Here is a 15,842-nt window from a genome sequence, read left to right as displayed (position 1 = left end):
ACAGCCAGATAGGGATCTCCTTACCAACAAACCGTCTTGGATCTGGAATATCTTGGAAAACGTCATCAACACCCAGAGATCCAATTTACCGGTATAATCTGGCTATGTTAGAGGAAAACCCATGTGTCTTCAAAGTGTTGATCACTTTTTCCAACAATGGGGTCCTTTTTATTTGCAGTGATCAGATCTGCATTTGGGGTATCTTTACTCCACTGGGCTGTTGAGAGTTTGCTGTTAGCACAAGTTTGTGACCTGGTGACAGTGGCAACTTGGATTTCCCCCTGCAAGAATTCTGTTTCAATGAAATCCCCCTGCAGAACTCTGGTTTTTGCCCACTGGTCAGCCAGGTAATTCCCGGTGTTATCTGGCCCCTCTAGTTTGGAATTACCTCTTATCTTCTTCCAATAGATGGTCATCTCATTGGAAATCACCATATCATCAGTTGACTGGATCAGTTTGGCATGCTTTAAGGGTACATTGTTAGCACAAAGCATGCCTCGATTCTTCCAGTTAATCAGGTGCTCCACCAACCCATTCCAGACGTAATCAGAGTCAGTGATTATGACCAGTTCATTGAGTTGTTGGTGTACTGCAGTGAGGATGGCTTGATGTACGGCGTTCAACTTTGCAACCTAACTACTTCGGGTTCCTATTTTGTAACCAGCAGGGGTTACACAGTATCCTTCAACCCGGCATTCCCAATGCCAGCCATTAGTTCTTTTTCCCCGTTGTTATCAATATGGTAGGAGCACCCATCCACATTAACTGTGGGTATCCCCTGACACGTGTCTTTTTCATAGACCTTGTGTGGGGAAATTGAGTATGCCTCCATGTTGTTATTGGTACTTAGACTTTCGTTCTCACAACAGTTTTCTTGAGCACAATCATGCAAGTCCGGCAATCCTTGCGCTAGGGCAATTTTCTTGTTTTGACCATATCTGACTTCCACAGGAAAGCCAAGCATGGACAGAATCCAGGAAGTATAGGAAGTTTCTATACATATATTCTACTTCAGCTACTCATGGGGAAATTAATAAAATGGCCACCAGATCTGCACTATATTGCACAGCCGTGTGGCAATTTTCTGCCATTTACACAAAGCACATAACAATTGTAAACATGTGATTTATTCCCCACACTCCTAATTTTACCCTTTACCAGTTTTCCAACTCTCAAATGCCAAACAAGTTCAAAGCAGCCAGAAACACCTTTTAGATGGTTATTACAATTCCCTAAGTCACAGGTGGAGGAATTCTTCTATCAACAGAATCGCCTGGAAATCATCTAAAAAATGAAACATACATGTAATCATTGCGACTTATGGTTTCTAGTAAAATGACAGTCCATTTAAACAAAGGGAATCTTCATATGTGCAAATATGAGGTTCCCTTCCTCCAGGTCATTTGCCACACTGGGCCAGCCTGTTTTTTGTATATTAGTCTCTTTGATGCTTGAAGTTGGTTCAGCCTTGATTGCAGCCCGTGTTTTCACACCTCCCCCCTATATTCCGGTCATGCACCAGCTACACCATTTGGCCTGCACAGAACTACCCTCAAAGACAGCAGGTCAAGGGAAACTTGGTTTTTTCGACACCCTTCGGTAAGGCCCCATATTATTGCAGTTGTAAATAGTCGGGATGCAAGCCAGGCTTTCAGTGGGGGAGTCCTTTGTGAATTTTGCCGAGAGACCCATTTGCCCTTGGCTGAAAGGAACTCACTTATTGCATTTTCTAACATCAGCCTTGATTATTTGACATACAGTGTGTTTTACTGATCATGGTTCACTTTTGCTTTTGTGCTGAGAGTACAGGGCTGTTTCTTTCATCTATATATATATAAAAGTGAAAATGTGTGAGTTTGTGAGTTTCTAGCAAATTGTATGTCTCCTATACAATTCTGCACCATTTCACCAATCTGCACCGAATTTTGTACATTTACCTCTTCCTATGAGGGAATGAAAACCCAGGCAACACCGGGTATATCAACTAGTTCATTAATAAAATACACTTTGAATGATCTGCTGTTTGTCTTTCTGCTGAAAAGTGGGTTTGAATTGTGACAGCTCACCACCTTTTGATGGTTGCCAGTTTCAGTGAACATTTTGCATTTATTTCTCAGCCAGTCATGTGATTTACTTCTCCAATATGCACTTGGATTACATTTTTGTTTTTACTTTCTATGGATTTGCAATGCAGAAAGACACCCACATAGTCTGCCATAGGCCTACAGGAACTTTTCATGGAAACAAAGTGGGCTTTTCTTTTCAAATGTTTGCAGGTATTTTGCATATGCAGCATAATATACATTACATTTTGTCAGAACACGCTAACATTTCTCTCATGTCTTGCTTTAGACTGCAAACACACATGCAAAGGCGTTTTGATGTCATATCAGTGTTTAAAAATCCTGCTTTTCATGTGAAAGGGGCCTTTGGATTTCTTCTGCCACTGTGAATTAAAAAGGCTGCTTCTCCTTTTGTAATGACAGGTAAGCCTTTTCACAAAGTGCATCCTTGTGTTACGTGCAGAAACTCCCACAGTCTTCTTTAATAGTGCCAGTTTCTGTGTGAAGGTTTTTCTTGATGAAAGCTGGCAGGCCGTGCTTCCCGTGGTTTTTCAGTTTCATTATTTGGAGGCTTTGATTAATCCCCATATTTCCCTCCACCCATGGTTCTTCCATGATTCCTTTGTGGGAAAGAGCAGGGCAGAGTTGGGTTTTAATCCAAAATCTCATTTTCTTTATCTTTTCCCTTATGTTGGAACCTGCCCGGCTGAATTTCCTTTGTTAGGCAGTGGGCACTACAGTCTCCCCTTCCATCTTTGGGTTGAGGGGGGTATAGCATGGCACTCCCTTTCTTCTTTCCTTCTGGGGTCACTTGTGTTCTCACCGGACCCCCCTCTCACCGTCAGGCTGGAAGTGAATGGAGTTAATTATCTAACAAGGTTCAGTACTTTTTACAAAACATATTTCCACAGCAGATGAAAATGGCATGCAAGAGAAAATATTTGCATAGAAATAGACAGCACATTTCAACACATCCACTCGAAAGAGGACCACATTACATAAAACTAGACACAACATTTGAGAACGTCCCTTGAACAACTTTGTTTTTGTTTTTGTTTTTAACATTTCCAAAGGATATTAATAAAACTACTTACCTGTTATAATTCCCCATCCAGGGTTTTCAGTCTTCGGATGATTCCTCTGCTCCACTTTCATTTGGCTCCTCAATAAGTCATAATGCAATAGTGATCCAAGAGAGGACCTGGCTAGGAGACCTCTTCCCGAGCTATGAGGGACCATCGTGCACCAGCTAACCTTCGCCAAGAATCCCTGGAAGTCAGTCCTCAAAAGGCTGCCAACTGGAAATGGGGACCGCCGAGGAATCTCAAAGCACAGCACCTGGACATTGTCGACCAGGGTTCGGAGGATCGCCATAACCGCTGGAGGCCATCAAATGCATGTTGCCCAGAAGCGGGGACAGCTCGACGCCGTACCACCGCCAACCGGAGCTGCAATGCTCTATTGCCTAAGAACACTTTGAATCAAGGACTCCCTTGCTCATCACCGTCGACTGCTTTGACTCGCCGGAGAAAGTCAAGGTCGCAGACGAACTGAGGAGGATCAGCCGGTGGGTATCCCTCTACCCAAAGTCCTCAAAGATGCCAACGAAGATCCAAAAGCCAGCCGTGGTCGACTCTCGATCGCTGTTGCCAAACGCTGACGAACCGATGCCCTTGCTGGGCCTACGTTCTTCATTGACCCTTTGCAGCAATGAGCTATCATCGTCGAGGTGCAATGCATGCCTCATCTTCGCAGGACGTCCACGACAAATCGTTGACAAGCACCACAAGTACCGAAGCTGCTACCTTGACTCCATTGTGCACCTTTTCTTCGAGCAATCTCGATGATCCATGGCTCCTACCTTAAAGGGAGTTCAGTCAAGAAGGATCTGTCAATGACCCATCGAAGAATCCTACTAAACCAGGTACATTGGGGTAGTAGAACGATTTTATAAGGAAATAAGACTCTGGTAAACAATATATGGACTAGGCTTGTCAGTATACATTATTTACAGGTTTCCCAGGTGGGGGGATCCTCACAGAGAAATGTGTCTTGGTAAACGGGACAAAGTATTCTGCCAATTGTTTAACCAACGTATTTACCTCCCAGGTCGATGGTTGATACCTTTTTGCTATTGATTTGTATGCCATTTGTAACTGTCAGCAGTTGGTGCAGTTTAATGGAGTCAGAGTAATTGTGGTGCCGCATAGAAATTGTACATTTATCATTACAGAATTGCCTGAGAACAAAGTGTGTTATTGTGTGTGTATATAACTTGAAACTTATTCATATAACTGTGTTATCACTAACATTGTGAGTGGATATTCCTTTATGGGTGCTTGGGGACTACACTGTACTTAAGAACCAGCCCGCATCACCTCCTGAGAGCTAAGCCTTGATTGCTCGACCATTGCTTCCAAGAATAGAGAATCATGGCTGGTGTGCTTTGTGCTTCTGCTCTGCCATATAGAGGGCAGGAGTACAGAAATCCCCCCTCCAGTCTTTACACTCCTATATTGGCATTCAGACCAGTTCTGTTTCTGGGATTGCTTGGCTTTACTCCTTATCTGCTGAGACCCTTGGCTTTGCTCTTGGGCTGCATCCATGGCATTTTGACATATTTCTTTGTATTCTGGATTGCTTAGCTGTATCCTTAACTGCTGTGACGCCTGGAAAATTGTTGTCTTTTGGATTCCTTTGCTCTGCTTATTCCTGCTGTGACGATTTGGAGAGTTTCTGCTGTTTGGTTTGTTTTTGTTATTTTTGTTTTGTATTTTTTATTCAGCCCCTTTCTTGGAACATGTGTACATTGGATTTCCTGTCTACACCATTGACTTGTGACCTCTAAGGATTTTGGGGGATTTTTCTTTTTTTTAGTGGTTCCTTCACCGGACATTGGATTGTTATTGGATTGTTCTTGTTTGGACTTAAAGACATTGGACTTTTTTTCTCCATCAAGAACTGAATATATATTATCCCAACATGTTTATCCCCTTAGATTGCACCCTTGTGCTTTACGGGTCAGGTCTATCCTTCATGGACATTGTCATCTTGTGTCTACTGTCCTCTGACAAAATATCCCAAAGCACTACAACATCATCAGTGGGAGTATTTTGCCTCTTGTTAGGTTTGTCTGCAGTCTAAACCAGAAACCAGGTGGGAGTTGGGGACAAGGGAGACGGGTGGTGGTGATTTCTTGTCAGTTATCATGCATATATAGCTTTAACACTGCTTATGTTCATTTTCCTCCTCTAGCACTGCTGGTTGCTCCTGCCTTTTCACCTGAGCCCAGAGCCTGCCAGGTTATTATAAGTTCTGCAGGCTGCACTCTTGAGGGAAAGGTCTCCCTGTGAAAGGAGACCCCATTGCTTGTAATTTATGGACTGTGGTTATCTGAATTCAGACTTATTCTTGACAGATTAAGGAGCCTACCTTTTGCACAGGCAATATTTTATCTACAAATTCAAAGGCACCATGCCAGGACGGAAGAAGCTTCCACTCCCTGGTCTGATTCCTTTGAAAATTGTGCAGTTAAACCTTGTCCCCTACTTCATACTCTTTCTTGGTGGTCTTTAGATCATAATAGGTCTTAATTTCTTCAGCCAACTTTTCTAAATTGCAACGAACATAAGGAAATGTGTGCTGGAGGTGCTTCCTTAAATGTTCAATGTACTCATGAGTAGTGGGTGCATTTATCCATGTCTGCTCCTGGGTTTTTTTGAGCAGATGCTGAGGTAACACAATTTTTTTGTCCGTACATGACCTGAAATGGAGACATCTTTGATACAGAAGTTGGTGTAGACCTAAAAGCATTCAGCACAAGTGATAATTAGATGTTCCAACTGGGTCCAGAGTCTGCTAAGAACTTCTTTAAGATACTCACAATTGTCTTGTTGTCTCTCTCTACCCCCTATGCTAGAGGCCAGACAGTAGGCAATCTGGAGTATTCTTCACCATCTTCACCATCACCTCATTGGTAACATGTCTTCCTCATTCTGATTCAATCCTTTGTGGCAGGTCGAAACGAGAGAAAATGTGGTTGGTGATTAATGCAGCAGCTGTCACTGCCTTACAATTCGGGGCTGGAAGACATTCTACTCACTTTGTGAACAAGTATGTCATAGACAACATGTACTTGTTTCCTCTAGAGGAGTGAATCACTGGCCCAATGAAATCGACTTGCAAATCTACCCAAGGCAGTATCTTCCCCTTTTTTGTAGGGAAGCTCTGTGTGTGAGTGAACTGGGTTGAAATTGAGCACACACAAAACACTGCTTTAGGTAAGTGTCAAGGTGCTGGCCTATGTGTTGCCAGTAGGCAACCTTACACAAGATTTCTAATGTTGTGTGAAACGCCCTATGACTGCTAGTGGCCACGTCATGGGCGTGGTTCAAAATCAGGATTCTGAATGAGGTATGTAGCACCCACTGGTCACAGCCAGATAGGGATCTCCTTACCAACAAACCGTCTTGGATCTGGAATATCTTGGAAAACGTCATCAACACCCAGAGATCCTCTTTACCGGTATAATCTGGCTATGTTAGAGGAAAACCCATGGGTCTTCAAAGTGTTGATCACTTTTTCCAACAATGGGGTCCTTTTTCTTTGCAGTGATCAGATCTGCATTTGGGGTATCTTTACTCCACTGGGCTGTTGAGAGTTTGCTGTTAGCACAAGTTTGTGACCTGGTGACAGTGGCAACTTGGATTTCCCCCTGCAAGAATTCTGTTTCAATGAAATCCCCCTGCAGAACTCTGGTTTTTGCCCACTGGTCAGCCAGGTAATTCCCGGTGTTATCTGGCCCCTCTAGTTTGGAATTACCTCTTAACTTCTTCCAATAGATGGTCATCTCATTGGAAATCACCATATCATCAGTTGACTGGATCAGTTTGGCATGCTTTAAGGGTACATTGTGAAAGCAAGCGTCCCCAAACAGCACGATCCTCCCCGCAATGAGAGACAATGAAGGACTCTCCCAAAATGGGAATAAGGCCAAGACAGAGTGCGAGTGAGCGTAAATGGGAGTTTATCAATCAGAATAGGGCATGCAAAGGACTCTGCAAACTCCGAGAGCGCTCTGTCTGACAATAGCAAAGACAGGCGTATATATTTACAAAAAACGTCATAAAAACCTACACACTATAGGGGGCACAAGTTCAATGGGATTGGGTGGCGACGACTAACTATAGGTGCTGCTGCGATGTGGTTGGCTTTGGCTGGAAGACGTCACTGGTCAGCCTCGTGGGTTGGGCTGGGCCTGGCAGGGTGGCGGAGTTCATCCAGGCGGTGTTGTGGGGCCATCGCGGCCTGTGGCAGAGACGAATGTCTTTTCCTGACTTATTAGCCCTAGGCCATGCACATCGCAGTCACTCAGGCATTTTGATATTATCTTCTTTAGTAAATCTTTCAATAGGTTATACAACAGGTTAATGCAACACAGGAGGAATGTACCTTGTGAGGGGTCTGGAGGTAATACGTCAGGACATGGTTACCAGTGTCCTGTTGACCGGGGTCATGGGTCGGGGGGCTAAGCTTCAGGGCCTGGGACGGGTGGTACTGGTCTGTCTGCCTTGTAAGAAGTTGTTATGGATGTTCCGCTTGTGTGTTGTCAAAGTGTTGGGTGTCCTGATTGTACAGGGCCATAAGTCTGAGATGGTCCGGTGGGTTGCGAGGTTTACGAGGGGGCACGTGTGTTCATGCAGAGGTTTACTGCTGCGCTGTAAATATGGCAGGTGGCGGGTGGCGGCCTTGGGTGCTACAGAGGGGGTCACAAGTCTTTGAAGCGGCTCCAGTCCGGTTGGGGGAGGTGAAGCGTCGCGGCGCGGTCTCTGCTCTCATGCCTTGGCAGCCTTCGCAGGGTGGGAGGGGGAATGGCCTTGCACGTATTTCACAAAGGTATCTCCCTTGTGTGTTGCCGATTTAGGTAAAAACATCACGAACATTTGAACACTCTATAATACTTATTCTAAGCAATACGAAACATACATTTAAGCTTTGCTGGATGTGTCTCGATTATACCCAGTCTGAGCACCTTATTCATACATTATGTTTCAGCGAGTACAGTATTTTAGTTATATGCATATATATATGTTTGCAATGAGTGAGGTAGAATTAGGATTGGTGGAGAACATAGAAAGTAACCCGCCACTGTTCGTGACGGTGGTGGCACATATGGGGCCTAGACATGCACACATGACATGCGCCTTCTCGTGCATCCTTCACATGGGCCCTCTGTATGGTTACATTCGTCTTTCTTGTGTCCTCTAGCAGCATTAGTTCAGTTTATGGCGCGAGCCCATGGGGTGTGAGTTTCCCAGTGATACACGTAACAAATAGATTCCGGGTGCGTTCCTTTATTATTAGCACCCAACTGCAATGGTGTGGGCTCGCCATTGCTTATATCAAGGAAGCATGCTTTCTTGGAGTTATACATTTTACAGGCTTTTGCAATAAAAGGGATCTGGTGGGGGAAAGCATACTTTGCGAGTAATCTTGACATTAATATATAAAGACTGTCTGCCATCTGATGACCATTTTACTTGTTCTTTTCATTACCCAGGCCTGCTGGCCGAGTCATGCTGGGAGCGATGGTACACTGCGGGAGGTGAATTGTTACAATGTTAGTGTATTACGCTCGCTCATGTCCGTTTTGTCCGTGAGAACGTGCTCGCAGCGGATCTGCCATGGTGCTGCGGCAACAAGGATGACTGGAACCCTCCAAGGGTGGGGGCCGCGCTACAGTGCGCTGAGCTCACACCATCTTTACCAGACAAAATGGTTTCTGGGCCTAGCTAAATTTTACTACAGGTGGGCAATTTTAATACGTGTGGGCAATGTCTCCAGTGGGTGAACCCTCCACCACCTGGGCCCGGGTGGCATGAGGGGACGCCCAGAAGAGCCATAGTCCTCACCTGGGGAGAAAGCGCAGGCGAAGGGGGTCTCCTGGACCAGTCCTCCCCTACATTTCCCCCCTTTCGTTACTAAATTAACGAATTCTTTAAATCTTCTATCCTCCTACATTCTGCCTCGTCCATCACCGCCTCATCCCATGCGGGAGTTCCTTTAATGGGCATCCATGCTCTGCACACCCCCCTTAAGCTTTCTCCTCTCCGGGCGTATTCATCTGGGGTACACATTAGATATATACATCCACCATCTCCTTCCAAATCTACCCAGACTTCCTCATACCATTCTAGTATACGGGGCTCTTTGATGGTGGTGTGCCACAACTTATCTACAATATTCTTATCGTGGTACATAGGCACCAGTTGGTACCTGGGTGTGTTGTCTATCCCTGTCTGTACTTGTGCTTCTTGCATCGTTTTTATTGTACCATGTGAGTTGCCCATTGTCACCATCATCATTGCACCATTTGGTACTGCGTTAGCACAAACTCGAAGACCCACCTGGCACAGGCAAAAAAGTAAAAGGAGGAACACGACAGCTGGTATCAAAAATTTCACAGTCATTCCAAGCCATGAGGGAACCCAGGAGAAGATGTTGTCGAACCATGTACTGTCTTCTGCTCCACCTTCCATTTTCATTTTTTCTCCTAGGTTGTGGACTGCTTCGATCACATGGGACAGGGAGCCATTTTCTGCGTCTTCAGAAGGTATGAAAGTGCAGCAGGCACTTCCTATTTTTCGGCAAACACCGCCGTCCATCGCCGTCAACAGGTCCAGGACATACCTGTTTTGCATGGTCATTAGTCGTAGAGCTCTTAGTTCCACCTTTATTATATTGAATCCTTCTTCAGTGTCGTTTGCCAGCTGAATTAATTCCCAGCGGGTTATCTGGAGCCATTTTGCGTTTGCCCTTGCTTGGACACTTGAGACGAGCGAGGCAAAAAATGTTTCTGCTGAGCTGAATAATCGATATTTGTCTGGGATCTGAGCCAATAGTTCTGATGAGGCTTTTGATATGTAATTTGATGCTCGTCTGTTACGGGTCAGCACTTCTCCCTTGCTTCCGGAAGACAGGACATATATTTGTGACTCTGCAGTTGGTTGAGCCACACTCTGTTGCACGCGTTCCTGTGTCCTTTTGTTCCCATTGATGTGGCTTTCTGGTATCACCATCAGGGCTGAGTGCAGAGTGGCCATTGAGCAGCTGCCACTCCATGACTGGGGGAGGTGTAGGTATGCCTGGTTGCCGCATACCCAGTACGTGTCCATGAGGGCTGCAGTACCTTTTCTTAGATCTGGGATGGTGAGGGTCGTGTTACAGTTCTTGTTTGTTCCCATGGGGATTCTCCCTTCTCCTTTAAAACACAGTTCATAGTCCATTTCACTCTGTAGTTTGAACGGTTTTTCAATTGCAGTTACCCAAGTTAGTTTTGAAATGTGTTCTCTCCATACTGGTGTACATGTTTCTTCTATCTACTGCAATTTTTCCGGCGCCACACCTCTTAGTGCTTCCGCTTTGCACAGTACTTCTTCATCCTTCCGCTTGTTGTCAGAAAAAAGTGTCCTTTCTATTACAAAAAATGGTTCTTTCAAACATACCACCCCTGCCGGTTTTGGGTAACACGTTTTCTCGTTCTGTAGCATTTGAAAAGTCACTTTGTGTGCCTGGAAGGTGTTCTTAATCCTGCATAACGTGAGATGAAGGAGACACTGGGCATCTACAATTGGCAACTCTTTGGGTAGTAATACTTTGGGTGTACCTGATGCGTGAGGGATGAGGGAACAGACATAGCAGCTCTCGTTGGTTGTTTGTTTAGCTGTGGCGCTCATGTCTGCATACCATTTATTTGTTTGGTGGGGGTGTCGTGGGTCTTCCATCTTATCTAGACCTAGCCCATAGTACTCATCATACTTCCTCCTCCCTGCTTCCCTCTTCCGTCTGTTATTCTTGTTCCTCATGTGCTTCCCACCTCCCTGGGCAATGGATAAGCTGGACCCCCCTTTCTCATTCCCGCCCCCCTTAGCCCATTCATCATATAATATTTCGTGCATTTCTAGTAGCTTTTCGTCTTCTTTCCTGACGTTAGCTGGCAGGTTGTTTTTTAGTATGGGGGCAGGCTGGCTGGTGAGGGTGTTGTATAACCATGATATGGCGGACGGATTTCGGTCATTTAAACTGTGGGCATTGTAATTAGATACCTCTGGTGGGGACACTGTGTTGTTCTGCATTTCACCTTGTTGCTTTTTTCTTTGTAAGGTGACAACACTGGATGGTGTGGTATGATACCCCCATACAAGTTTATTTCCGTCCCATATCAAAAAATCACCTTCCCTGGTATCGACACCTGTAGTTGCATTGGGCCCGGTAGTGCTGTTAATCCCTCCCCCCTCGTTCATCTCGATAGAGATGAACGCTATAAACCAATATGTAACCAGGCCAAACATTAGCATAAAAAGCAATGTTATGCATATAGATAATCCACACTCATACGAATATCTGCATCTCTCATGTACTACATTTCTCATTCTACTAATTCTATCCATTGCAGGCTGCCCGTTAGATGCCATGGAAGCTCCTGTTTGAGATATAAAAGTGCATTAAGTGCATGGATGTAAACATTTTGCTAGCACCATCGATGCCAATATAAATTTGACGGGGAATGGAAGCGGGTGGGGATGCAGGGAGGGGTATTCACAGACAAGGGTGTATACAGGCTATAATTTCGTTATTTCATTAATTACATACCACTCAACAAGATGAAAAGAAAACACATATTTTTTTTTTTTTTTTTTTGAAATATCCTTATCAGTTATTCTCCCACTGCGGTCCAGTGCTGACACACACACACACACGCAAGTTCATATTTGGGCATCTTACTCATTTGCATCGTTTGCTGTTGTCTGTGCCTCCTCATCTATCTCCTCTTGTACATTGCTGTATGCTTTCCGTACGTCGATCAAGTGCACCCAGTACCTCAAGCCCTTTACCTTTACCGCCGTGGGCGTGCAAAATATTACCTCGTATGGGCCATGAAATTGTGGTGCATTCCACCGACGCACAAAGCTTCTGACATAAATTGAGTCGCCTGGCATCAGCTGTAGCTGTTGCTCTGGCTCCGTGACAGATGTTGTTACGTTTCCCTCTTCTCTAGTGAAGGGTGGGGATAGTTGCTTTGAAATGGCGCGCGCTGCTCTTGTCAATTTTTGTAAATAGTCTGTAAACTCATCTCCTAATATTGCGGCGCTTCTGTGAGCATCTGAGTGTTCACGCAATGGAGAGTGTGCTGTATTCATTCTTCTCCCAGTCACGATCTCGTGCGGGGACAAATGATGGTCTTTGCTTGGCTGATTTCTCAATTCAAATAGCGCCAGGGGTAGACAGTAAATCCAATTTTTCTTTAATGAGAAGCATAGTTTCGATAACCTGCCCTTTAACAGTCCGTTCATCTTTTCCACTACGCCATTACTTTGGGGATGATAAATCGAACACAATTTATGTTTTATACCCAATAGTGTGGTAACTTCCTTGAAAAGTTCATTCACAAAGTGAGAGCCGTTGTCTGAGCGAATCACGTCACAAATTCCCCAGCGTGGGAACACTTCCCTTACTAGGAACTTGGCGGCGCTTTTGGCATCAGGTCGCGCACAGGGTCCTGCTTCCACCCACCTTGAAAATGGGCACACAACCACAATCATGTAGCGTGCGCCATTGCACCTTTCCCCCATGTCTGCGTAATCTATATGTAGTTCTCTGAATGGGCCAATGGGTTTGGGAATTGTTCCCCGGAGCGTGCGTAATGTCATTCCTGAGTTGTATATTTGGCATGTTGTACATTCCATTGCTAATCGAGATACATGCTCCTGGAGACAGGGCACGAACCATTCTTCCTGTATTTCTGCTGCGATGTGCTGTTTAGTATTATGTGCAGGGAAGTGTAGCTGTTGAAATGCAACTTCTAGTAACTGTAGTGGCATTACCACTTTCCCTGAGTTATTTTGCCGCCATAGTAGGTCTGTTCCCGATTGGCTGCATCCCCGTTTTGTCCATGTCAATTTTTCTTCTGCACTAGCTCCTTCCTGTAATTCTAGTATTTGTGATACGGACATCATGTTGTACCCTTCTGGGAGTTCTTCGGTTGTTTTGTTCTTAATCATGAACTCACCTGTGTCGTATTTCTGAAAATAGGAAGCCTCCTTGGCGGCAGCGTCCGCTGCCGCGTTCCCTAAAGACACAACGTCTGTGTTGGATGTATGGGCCTGGCACTTCACTATTGCTACTGCAGTAGGGTTTTGTAGGGCCTCAATTAACTCTTTTAACAATTCTGCATGCTGTACTGGTGTTCCGTCTGCCCGTCTGAATCCCCTACGCCCCCATCTTGCTAGACCTCCATGTACTGTTGTCGTCATGTAAGCTGAGTCTGTGTATATTGTCACTGCACAACCCTTTGCTGCATGTAGTGCTTCTATGAGTGCAATCAGTTCTGCGGCCTGTGCAGAGTAATGTGACGGGAGGCGGTATTGTACTAGTGTTTCATACTCACCGTCTTCTAGCCTCACTACTGCCATGCCAACGTGTTTTTCTCCCGTGTCCACATCAATTGATGCAGACCCATCCACAAAGTACACTTCCCCTTCGCTTAGAGCGTTCTCGCACACCGCTGTGTCCTCCCCTCCTTCTCCTGTGTAGGTTGCGCAATCGTGGTTCTGCATATCCTCTAATGTGCATGCTTCTGTAATGAATGTGACGGGGTTCACTGTCTTACATCTCACTACATGGATGTTGGCGCTGGACAATATAATCTCGTAGGCTGTTGCGCGCTGTGTGGTCAGTGTGCTTTTTGATCTCTCAAGTATTGCAAATAATGAATGTTCCACAAACAATGTCACAGGGCAACCCCTTACTATTGTGGCACTTTTCTCAATCGCGAATGCGGCTGCGGCGAGTGATTGTTCGCACGCGAAATGACCTTGCATCACAGCATCCAAAGTACCACTATAGTAAGCCAATGGCTTGTGTCCTAAGGATGTTTTTTGTGTCAGTACCGCTGTCATAAGTGTTCCTTTGCAATGTGAAAATAGGTAAAAATTGCGTCCATAATCAGGGTTTGCTAGTACTGGAGCGCTTGAAATTAGCTCTTTCAGTGATTGAAATGATGTGCTCATTTCTTCTGACCATTTTATTTTTTCATTCTCCTGTTGTGCTTCTTTGAGTGCTTGTAGGAGGGGCCTCGTGTATGCTGCATAATCTAGTATCCATGCTCGGCAATAGTTGCACATCCCCAAAAATGTCTGCATATCTTTCACTGTCGTGGGTTCTCCTACTGATCTTATTGCTTCTACTCTGTCAGGAATTATTCTTTTTCCATCTTTGGATATGAGCTGTCCCAGGTATAGGACCTCAGTCAGGCAGTACTGTAACTTCTCCTTGTCTACCTTGTATCCCTTGTTTGCTAGTAAGGTCAGGAGTGTTGTTGAATCTTTTCGACATGTTTCCTCATCCTGTGCACACACTAATAAATTGTCTACGTACTGAAAAATCGTGCTATCAACTGATAGATTTCCCAAGTCTTCATGCAATATGCGGTTGAATATGCTCGGACTCTCACAGTATCCCTGAGGTAGTCTGCAGTGTTCATATCTCTTTCCCCCCAGTGTGAAAGCCGTAAGGTATCTACTCTCTTCAGCCAGTGGTATTGAGAAAAATGCATTTTTCAAGTCCACTACTGTGAAATGTGATGCCGCCTTTGGGATGCTGCATAGTATTGATGCAGGGTTCGGGACTAGAGGGAACTCTTTCTGAATTACGTCATTGAGGGGGCGTAAGTCCTGTATCATCCTCCAAGATCCCCCTTTCGCTTTTTTGATTGGATAAATACATGTGTTACATGGGGAGTTTGACGGCACTATTATCCCTTGTGCTAGTAGTGCATTTATTGTTTCTTTTATCCCTTCTTCAGCTTCACGGGACAATGGATACTGTTTGACTCGGGGTAAGATAGCTCCTTGTTTTAGTTTTATTATCACAGGTTGTACTCCATGCAACAGCCCGACATCATGGGGGCCTGTTGTCCATAAATTGTTAGGTACGAGCCTCATGTCGTCATCAGAAAATGACGATGGTGTTCCTACCACTGCCATTAATTGGACGGGGATCTCCCTGGCTTGGATCAAAATGTCACAGGGCATCGCTATTTCCATTACTATCTCACCATCTGCTTCTGTGTCTGAAAAGAGATCCTCATCTGTTACCTCGCGTAGGGCGAGGTTGGCGTTTGTACACAGCACTGTGCGCCACTCACATCCTTCCCTGTCCATTCCAATCACAGCGATCCTTTTCGTTGATACCTGCACAGCGTGCAAATCCAACGATACCACTGATCCTGGTGCTTGGCTTGGACACACTATGGGGCGGAAGAGGAACTCTGCTGGAATCCTCCAATCCATGTTTCTTAGCTCTGGAATTATGAGGGCCAAAGTCTTTAGCCCTTCAATAAACATTTCCCCATTTTGTGGCAGCCCTCGTATTTCCTGTGTGGTTGTGTAGGCTTGTACTACCAACATTGCACGCAGGGGGCATATCCCGGGTGTGGAACACACTATTCCTCCTTCAGTAAATGATATGGTCATGTTAAGTTTACTCATAAGATCCCTCCCCAACAAATTTATCGGGGACTGTTCGTAATACAGTAAGGGTGCCTTTACGGTCTTGCCCCCCACTGTTACATCCAAAACTTCTGTGTAAGGAACTTCAATTACAGCCCCAGAGAACCCCTGCGTCTCTAACTTCCTGTTAGATAACGGGAACCGGCCCTCTCTGACACATGATTTCTCCGCTCCCGAATCAACCATGAATATAAACTGCTTGTCTCCTATC

The sequence above is a fragment of the Ambystoma mexicanum genome, chromosome 7q, assembly GCF_040938575.1.
Source record: "Ambystoma mexicanum isolate Mex_15411 chromosome 7q, UKY_AmexF1_1, whole genome shotgun sequence".
In the NCBI taxonomy this organism is placed as follows: domain Eukaryota; kingdom Metazoa; phylum Chordata; class Amphibia; order Caudata; family Ambystomatidae; genus Ambystoma; species Ambystoma mexicanum.
This window is presented reverse-complemented; position numbering follows the sequence as displayed.